We start from the raw sequence: 9,810 nt of genomic DNA on the forward strand, positions 1-9,810 counted from the left end.
TCCGGGCCCGACTCTCGGAATCTTCCAGGCGCCGATCCATAAGCGTACTCGCCTGACGAAGTCGGTGCACTTCCGTTTGGAGGGCCGCCACCTCAGTCGTGAGGCCCGACGCGGTGTGGGCCAAAGAATCGACCCGGTCGTTGGTCTTGGAGAGATCAGCCCTCACCAGGTTGACATCAACTAGGACCGCGTCGATTTTATGGGCTAAGGTGTCAAACCGCTGGCCCACCGAGGCCTTCATCTCCGCGATGGCGCCCATGACGTCTTGCAGAGTCAACTCTGTGGGCAAATCCGGGGCATCCGGGGGGCACTCAGAGGACTTGTGCGGTCCACCGGGAGATCCTTTCGGGAGGGTGTAGCGTTTCATGATGTTGGCCTGATGTGCGGCGCCACGCCGGGTCGACTTGGCCTTCAACCGATCGCCATCTTGTTTCGTGGCCATCGTCGCGGGTCTCACACCCTCACCAGCCACGCAGTAAAAGGCAAGCAATCAAGGCCACGGGCTCCGGGGGGTCACCCCAGGACGGCAGAGCGGGCCACAGCAGGCAGGCAGGCTGGGTCACCCAGCGAGGCCACCCCAACACAAAGAGCGCCGCGATTCCACTTGCAAAGACGGCAAGGGGGCGGGAAAGTGAAAGTGAAAGTGCGGGGTACGCGACTCGCCAGGCCCAGCCCGCCGTTGTTGTTCACTTTGCCACCGGGCCGCCCCCAAACGCGAGTCCGGGGTCAGGAGCGAAGGAGGCCGCAAACTTCAATCGGTGCTCACTCCGGCACCCGAGGTCCAATTCGAAAACGGGAAACGGGTACCACCTCGGCTCAGGCTCACCGACACACTCCCCTCAACCGATGCAGGGTGAAGGCAGGATAAACGTAGGAGGTCGCGGAGGTCCTCGGGAGCCTCGCACCTACGCGGCCATCTTGGTTGCGCGCTAGGCTCCTCCTCCATACCATGCAATTCTTGACCACATTCTCTGCACACTTGGGAATTCCAGCATTCTGCCATACTGGAGCCAACAACTTACAAATTCCTTTCGTACTGATGTGCGCCATTCCATGTGCCATTGTAACTACTGGAAGCACATATGCATCAGGCAACAACCATCGCCTATGTTCTGTCAGATCAATCCAACAACCATTCTCATCCAACTTACCCATACTTTCTCTCCACTTGCTTAATTCTTTCTCTGTGGCTTCAGCTTGAAGGGACTTCACACTCTCTATCGTGTTCTCACACATTCCAACATCATCAAACCATCTTGCGGGGCCTGCAACATACATTCTAGTCTTTACATTCTGTGCTGTTTCTTTCGCGATCTCATCAGCAAACGCATTCCCACGTCCAACATCATCTGTGATTTTCCTGTGCGCACTGCATTTCATGATCGCAACTTGCAACGGTAGGGTCAGTGACTCAAGGAGATCATTCACCAACTTGCCATTCTGAATTTTAGCTCCATGCGATGTCAGGAACCCACGTTCTTTCCACAATCGCCCAAAACTATGAGCCACGCCGAAGGCGTACTGGCTATCGGTGTATATATTCACACTCATTCCTTCAGACAACACGCATGCTCTTGTGAGGGCGATTAATTCTGCTGCTTGGGCCGAATTATGTGGCACTCGTGCAGTTTCCACAACCGTGTGTAAAGTCGTGATAGCATATGCAGCAGTCGTGTCACCATTAGGGAGCTTGAAACACGAACCATCCACCCATAAAGTACCATCACACTCAGCCAGGGGAGTATCTTTTAAATCTACTCTCCCTTTCGTCTCTTCCTCTGTTCTGAACAGACAGTCATGTTGCTCATTCTCATCTAGGTCTGCTGGATTCGGCAATAACGTAGCTGGATTCAGCGTGTTGCATCTCTTTATGTGTATGTGATTTGCTAACAGAGTGAGCTCATAGCCTGATAATCGCGCACTAGTCAAGTGTTGTGTCTTGGTTCTGTTCAATAATGTGTCTACAGCATGTGGAACCATAACGATCAATGTGTTGTCCATTACCAAACCAGCAGATTGTCGGATAGACATAGCTGCAGCAGCTGTCGCTCTCAGACAGCTTGGCAATGCCTTCGCTACAGGGTCCAAGGTTGATGAAAAATATGCGCATGGGCGCGGTCTATCGCCAAAAGGCTGTGTTAACACTGATAACGCACAACCATCTTTCTCGTGAACATACAATGTAAAAGGCTTGCTGTAGTCAGGGGTACCCAACACAGGAGCTGAACACAATGCATTGCGCAATTCCACAAAACTTTTCAGGCACTCTTCAGACCATGGGATAGGAGTCGGTGTGTCTTTGCATGTTAATGCTAACAAAGGTTTTGCCAACAAAGAAAAATTAGGGATCCAGTGCCTACAGTATGAGGTAATGCCCAAGAAAGCACGCACTTCTCTCTGTGTTCTTGGCACACTCAACTGTGCAATGGCTTGAATTCTTTCTGGGGTCAGTTTCCTTCCCTCCTTCGATAAGAGATGACCTAAGTAGGTCACTTCTTGTCGACAATATTGCAGCTTTGAGAGAGACACTTTGTGATGGAAAGCAGACAAATGACGCAACAATGACAATGTGGCTTCTTTGCAGATCTTTTCAGTATCCGCGGCGATTAGTAAATCGTCCACGTACTGAATCAGGATAGCGCCACTAGGTAAAACAAGTGCATCAAGCTGCGCTTTCAAAGCTTGGCTGTATATTGATGGACTTTCACAGTAGCCCTGGGGAGCGCGTTTGAAGCGGAAGCTTCGGCCTCCCAGACTGAAGCCAAAAATGTCTCTGCTCTCTTCTGCAATTGGGATGCTAAAGAAAGCATTCTTTAAATCGATCACTGAAAACCATGCAGCAGAGGCTGGAATCATCGTTAACAAGGCAGTTATATCAGGGACAACTGGAAACTGGGGCACAACAATCTTATTAACCTCTCTAAGATCAATCACAAATCTGTAAACAGGTGGCTGTGAAGGGTCCGTTCGTTTTAAGACAGGTAAAATCGGACTATTGCAAACGTTGCCTCTTGTCTCTTCAATTACACCCTTATTAATCAAATCGCTGACAATGTCTAACAATGCTTTCTGGACTTCATTAGAGATCTTGTACTGGGGAATACGTGGCAGCCTGACATTAGCCTTTAAAGTTACCACGTATGGCGGTATCTCCAAGAGGCCCACATCATTGGGACCAGTAGCCCAAAGAACATCCGGAAGGGATGACAATTCAGGCGGCATTGTATTTTTAGATAAGTACATCGGGGAAATCACTTTCCTGCCTAATGTAAGCTGTACCCCTGACGGTGAACAATGCAGTGTAGCATGCAATCTTTTCAACAAATCTAATCCTAGCAAATTTTCACCACAACCTGTTGTTAGAATCAGGGGTGCTTTCAGCTCGCAAGGCCCAATAGAAAGTGACATGGGACTAGAAATCGGGTTTCTAACTGGGGCGCCAGAAAAACCTACTGAAACATTTATATCGCCAGACAAAGGTGCGCCAGGGAGTTTTGAATGCATAATTGAACTCTTTGCAGCACCAGTGTCTAGCAGAAAGGGCTCCGTTATATTTGCTGTAGTCACCTTAACATACGGTCCGCTCTGATCCACTGGCACTGAAACAACTCCCTCTCTCTGTCTACGGCTGTCCTAGTAACCGTTATTTTCTGCATCGCCGTCCTCTGCATAATAATCATTATTGTAGTACTGAGCTGTATTAGTAGCCGCGTTGGCTTGCTGATCAAAGCTATTGATGGTATTTTGGGGCGGAAGAGGACGCGCGTTCTGGGGAACACTTCCACGCCCTCTGCCTCTAGGAGCTTGCTGACCACCCCTCCCTCTTGCGCCATACATATTGCCGTTACGCTGCATCAATTTAGGGCAACTATATTTAAAATGACCTTCCTCTTTACAGTATGAACATTGATTGGGACCTACAGGGACACGTGGTTGATAATACCCATTCATTTGCTGATTGTTCTGAAATTGTTGGGGTTGGTGATAGACACCTTGGGGTTGCCTATAATTATTCTGACCTCCACGTGGCGGATAGGCCTGTTGTAAAAGGACCTTCGTTTTTAGCTCTTTCGTTTTCTTTTCTGTTCTATCTTTCTCGTCTTTATCTCTGTTTTCATAATACTGTGCAGTAGCCAGTATTTGCGCTGAAGAGGAAACAGCCCAAGAACTTTCTGAATCTTTTAACTTTTTACACAGGTCAGGAAGTAAATTCTGCACAAATTTATCCACAAATAACCGTTGGCCACCCTCAGTACTCATATCTTGCCCACTGTGATCAATAAACGTTTCTTCAAACCTGGTAAAGAAGTCTGACACTGTCTCATCTTTCTTCTGCTTGCATGCAGATAGCTTATCCCAATTTACGCGCATCGCGGGCATTATTGTCTTCATATACGTGATGATTCTACCAGGGAGTTCTGCTATTAAAGGCTCTGGTTTCGCGCCACCAATCTGTCTAGCGTCAGCAGCGATGATGTTAGCCCATGTGTCCCCTAGTTCTGCAGCATGATCCGTATTACGAATGGATCCCCACAAAGGCTGTGGGACCACATTCCCAAACAGCATATCTACGTCAGCCAGATTCAATACACAGGATTCTGCAGTTTGTGACAACTCCTTATAATAACCGGTAGGGTTTTTACGGGGATCGGGCAATGTCTGCTTCAGTGCTAACACCTCAGATCTTTTCCATGGAACATGTACCCAAATACGCTGGAAATGCGCTAGGACAGGTGGAACGGCATTTGGTTCAGCAGGTCTCCAAACTGGAGGAACCTCACGCATCGGATATTGGCGCGCTTTTACCCTTTTTCCCACAGGGACATCAGGTTCAAACAATGGCTGTTGACAATCATCATTCCTGAAGGATAATACAACCGCAACTGCTTTATCTACATCGCGATCCACAATGGTACCAGTTCCAAAATCAAATCTCACTCGACACAACTCCTGCGGGCTTGGGTCTTTACCACTATCATCCAATTCCTCACAAAGAATTTCGCACATTTTCTCAAAGACATACCTCTGTTTTGGGGCATCCCATTGATGGAAAACGTTGACAACTGATTCCACATCATATAGTGAAGGGAAAACAATCCATCTACGCGCCATGCGATCTATTACCTTCTTCTCATCGGGGTTAGGCAATTGACTGCGCAATTGCTTACGCTGTAAGCCAGGAGTCGCACCGGATGACTCAAAGAGAGGTGACATTAATGTAGTAACCACATTAGCTAAACGCTGTCGCGCTGAAGGAGAAGTTGAGGCGAAAACAGGGGGATAAACAGAGGGGAGAAAAGAGGATGTAGAAACAGGTACTGGAGTGGTGCAAGGAAGAGTGTCAGGGGAGGCAGCTGCTGAATTAGACAAAGTCGCAGGAAGTGCGGGGGCAGTTGGAAACACAACTGGCGGCCCTTGAGAGGGATGCGCTATAGGGATAGGAGCCGGCTGCAAAGCAGCTGGTGGTAGCGGCAAGGCTTGCAGTATATTAACTGGAGGTGGCATATTCACAAGCTGTGGAGGCGCCGTGGCATTTTGAGCATACGGGGGTGGCGAACTCAACAAATGCGACATCAGGGGATCTTTCTCCTTTTCTTCTAACTCATTCTGCTTAGAGTGCGGTAAAGCTGGGTAACATTTGTCGATCCCTAGCTTACGCTGCCTGTGCAATTGCTCATTCATCTGTTCCTCCTCATTGTCTTTGAATTGCACAGCTGCTTGCATTACTGTCATACCTTTCTCTCTCTTATTCTTTTTCGCTAGCTTAATTTCCTTCTGTTTGGCTTCCTTCCGCCATAAGCGGAAAGAATCAAACATCGCCGGCCGGGCTTTCTTTTTAAACAATTTAATTTCCAAATTATCTAAAATATCGGTATCGAAACTACCATTTTGGGGCCATTTTAAAACACCGTCTTTTCTGGTGTAGTGGATCCATACTTCGTTATATGCAATGGGACCTACGCCATGTTTTACATAGAGCTCATAAGTTGGAGTTCCAACCGGAGGGACCGGACATGATTTCTCCAGCTCGAAATCTCTTCCACAACCCAAACAAAACAATCTACCAAATATTCTAGAACCAGGCATCTTCGCTCACTAGTCTAGATCCAAACCTCAAAGGATTATCGATTACGATAGTCTCGTGAATACACGAGTCCTCTGGCTTTGGCGTTTGCAAACTCCAAATTACCAAATCAAAATGATCCCGAGGGATACCAAACAAATGGGAGACGCTCCACTTATACTTAACTGAATATTGATGATCAATGGCGTCACCAGAAGACTCTCTCGATTGTTTCGCTCTATCAAAACTCGTCAAGGGTCCAAAACAGGTCGATTAATCAGGGCAGCAGTCCTTCGTAGCCGTCGGGACGCGGAGAACCTCGCAGAAAAGACTTTCGGACCACGTCGACATGCAGGGGTCGATGAAGTGGCGGCCTTCCTCCGGAATTTCCACACGAAGCTCCTCACGAACCTCTGGCTTGGACTGGTACCGCTGAAATCGCCCCACGTTGGGCGCCAAACTGAAGTACTGGGTACTTTAGACCCAGCGGTGCAGGGGAACACACCCTATGACTTCTGGGTTACTCCCTGTTTCAGACCTACAGAAACACAGAGTCTTCTGGGTGAAGTCAAAGATTCGTTTTTTTGGCTGCAGACCAATTACAGATATCCTAGAAGTACAACAGCGTGTATGTTCTCAGGAGACTGCTAAAAATCATAGAAACGGACTTCCCCTTAAATACGCTTTTTCCTGCTTCAGGCATACATTCCCAGGTTTTATGATACGGCAATATACAAGTGTACATTTCAAACGAAAGAGCAGAGTCATGATGACCATCCCGCATTCCAGTTAAACCAGCCCACAATTATTTACACAGCAAGGTTCAGATCCCACATTAGATATCGATAGGCCCCACTAAAACACGGGCAGCTCCTGTTGATAGAAACAAGTCATAAAGCAGGAACAGTCAGGTGTGAAAGAGATTAGCCGGGGGCTCGTGTAGAATGAAAGGGTTTTATGGTGTGTCAAGCTCTGATACTAATCACAGGTGGACGGAGGAAGGGGAGCTCGTGAGACCAGTTTGACCTGGGGCAGCAGAGCCAGCTGCCCAGGTCACAGAGAAGTCAAAGGAAAGCACATGTACTGTGAGGCCCGTATTTTGCTTCATCATAGCCTATGTGAGGGCAATGACAAGATGGCCACCGCTTCCAAAATGGAACCCGCGAAGTAATGTAAAACAACGTGTACACAGTGCATTCATAGCCAGAACGTTATATAAAGCACTTGTACATACCGCATTAACCAGTTGCGGTTCGCTAATACCAGGATAGACAGGGGTAGGGCCCTGTTCCCTACGCGGTCCCAGAGATTAAAGTACGACACTACCTTCAAGCCTTAACAGGAGTCGTCACGGGACAATGCTACTTACTGAAAGAACATGTGTCCGATTGCATCATGATAAATGTTGTAAAGCGCTCCGATACCTTCGGGCCTGGCTAGCGCTATATAAGACTCTTAAATAAATAAATAAATAACAGAAATCACTAAATGACACTAATTAGGGTTTCATTAAAGGAAGAAGGTGGATCGGCTAATGTTTAATAAATTATTGACATCCTCTACTTCACAATCAGCAGGTCTGGCTATCACATATTATTAGGTTGAGCGCAGAGAAGACCTTCAGCAATGCCAATTACTATTGCTCATTGGCAGTGTAGGGAATAATGAATTGAATTGTAGGCTTCTGTTCCAGTATTCAAGCCTCAAATAAAGAATCCATCCTCCAAAAAAACTGATAGTTCACTTCAGGCGACATAGCCATCGCTAGGAGGATGCCCCAAGACTGCCAGCCCTCACCATTATGAATCAGTTTATTCATGGAGGCGCTTGTCGCTGCTGTTTACAGTAACAATGAGGTTTCAGGCATTAAATATTTAGATGGATGCCTACAGATGTACCCTCTTCACCTCTGGTAAGATTCTTTTGTTGTCTTTTAAGTCCACTCATCACATGTCTCATAAAGTCAGTGGGTAAATTTGGGTCTTTTTCAGGCAATAAAATCAATTGTACGAGTTGGCTGTGTGCGTATTTCTAATTGTGACACAATGACTATGCAATGTTATGTTGCAAACAGGAGTCCTGCAAATTGGAAAATCTAATCGCCATGAGAGGCTACCACTCTCTAGATGGGATGCAAAGAAACTATCGCTGCTACTTGTAGGATAAATCTTGCCCTGCATGTTAAGACCCTGCTCTCCCTAGCCTTTTTTCTTACAAATTGCACTTAATGACTACTGTGTACGATGATGATGATTCTGAAAGTATGGAGAACACGGCTGTATGTCATGAAGATACAATAATGTATATGTATATGGTGTAACTTTGTGCATTTTACCCTTGCCTATTTATCCCTTTTCTTATTTATTTGCCCTCCTCTCCCATCCCTTGGTTTAGTCCTTCTGACTAGACTGGAATGTTAGAGAATGCTGTCAGATGGGCCATGTAAAGTATATATATTCCCTTTGCGTTTTCCTTTAGTTGTATAAGGAAGAGATGAGGTGTAACCTGCCCCATTTTACCTATGGGGATAGTTACCACTCATCTCCACCTTTCCTTTTTTCCTTTCCCCACCCCTCCTTCTCTCATCCCTTGGTTCAGTGCTCCTGACTAGTGTGGAATGTTAGAAACTTTTGACTGTTGGTAATGTGAGCACATTTCCTGTAAGGCACTTCTGAACTATGTTCCTTAGGTATTCCAACAGTGAAATAATGAGGACTGTTTTACTTCAGGTGGGATTCCTGTGCCTCTCTACACCAGCCGGATTCTTAATTACTGCACTTTTCCCAGGGAATGCAAGATTTAAGAATAGATGGGAGACCGGACAACGGGTTAAATATCATTGGCTTATTGAATGAGTGGACCAGGTTTATAACATACGTGATATTCATGAGCAGCTACTGGGGTCTCAGCGAAAGATTCCTATAATTTTCTGCCCTAGCAGTTGCAGCTCATTGAGCATGGGATCTCCTAGAAAATCTGATTCGCATGAAGCGATTGTGGTCACAGGCTCCCTGGTGAAGTGAGGCACGTGCGTCGCCATCTTGTACCACGTATATTGGCTGGTTTTAACATGACACTGATTAGGGGGGAGATAAAATAGGATTACATATAGGGGAATAATTGGCAGATTCTGAGTTCACTAGAGCATACAAATACACTAATAGAGTGTACCACAACAATACCTTAAAATAGATTCATTGCAAGTGTCTAAGGATGGCTTACATAATGACTGTAGTGGCTAACAGCACTTATGCCTACCTGTCCTACATGCTAGAAGGAAGGAGCCGTTTTCTGGTCATACGTGAATTAGTACAGTGTATTGGAGTGTGAAGGTGTTATATGCTGTAGTCAATGTTAAGTAAACCTGAGTCATTCACCTGTTTCTAGTTGAGTGTGTGTGATGTCAGCTCATGATGTCATTGTTAGAATGTTATAATTCAACTGAGCATACTGACTGATGGTGAAGATGGTTGGCAGTTCAAGAGCTGTGTAGTCTTCAACTTCAATAAATTCACTTTATTTCTACCTGCTCCTGAGTGAATTACTACAGAAATTTGGCGACGAGTTGACTACACAGCAGAACCCACGGGAATCTATTATCAAGCCTTAATTTTTCAAATCTATTTTCAACCATCAAGATCTACTCATCAAGAAAAGATCTACTATACTTCTATTTTTTTTAAAAAGAAAAATCAGCTTTACCTGCACGGCGCTTTCTACGCATTCTTCATGGCTGTTGTGGTTCT

Source organism: Triturus cristatus, chromosome 5_1 (genome assembly GCF_964204655.1).
Source record: "Triturus cristatus chromosome 5_1, aTriCri1.1, whole genome shotgun sequence".
Classification (NCBI taxonomy): Eukaryota; Metazoa; Chordata; class Amphibia; order Caudata; family Salamandridae; genus Triturus; species Triturus cristatus.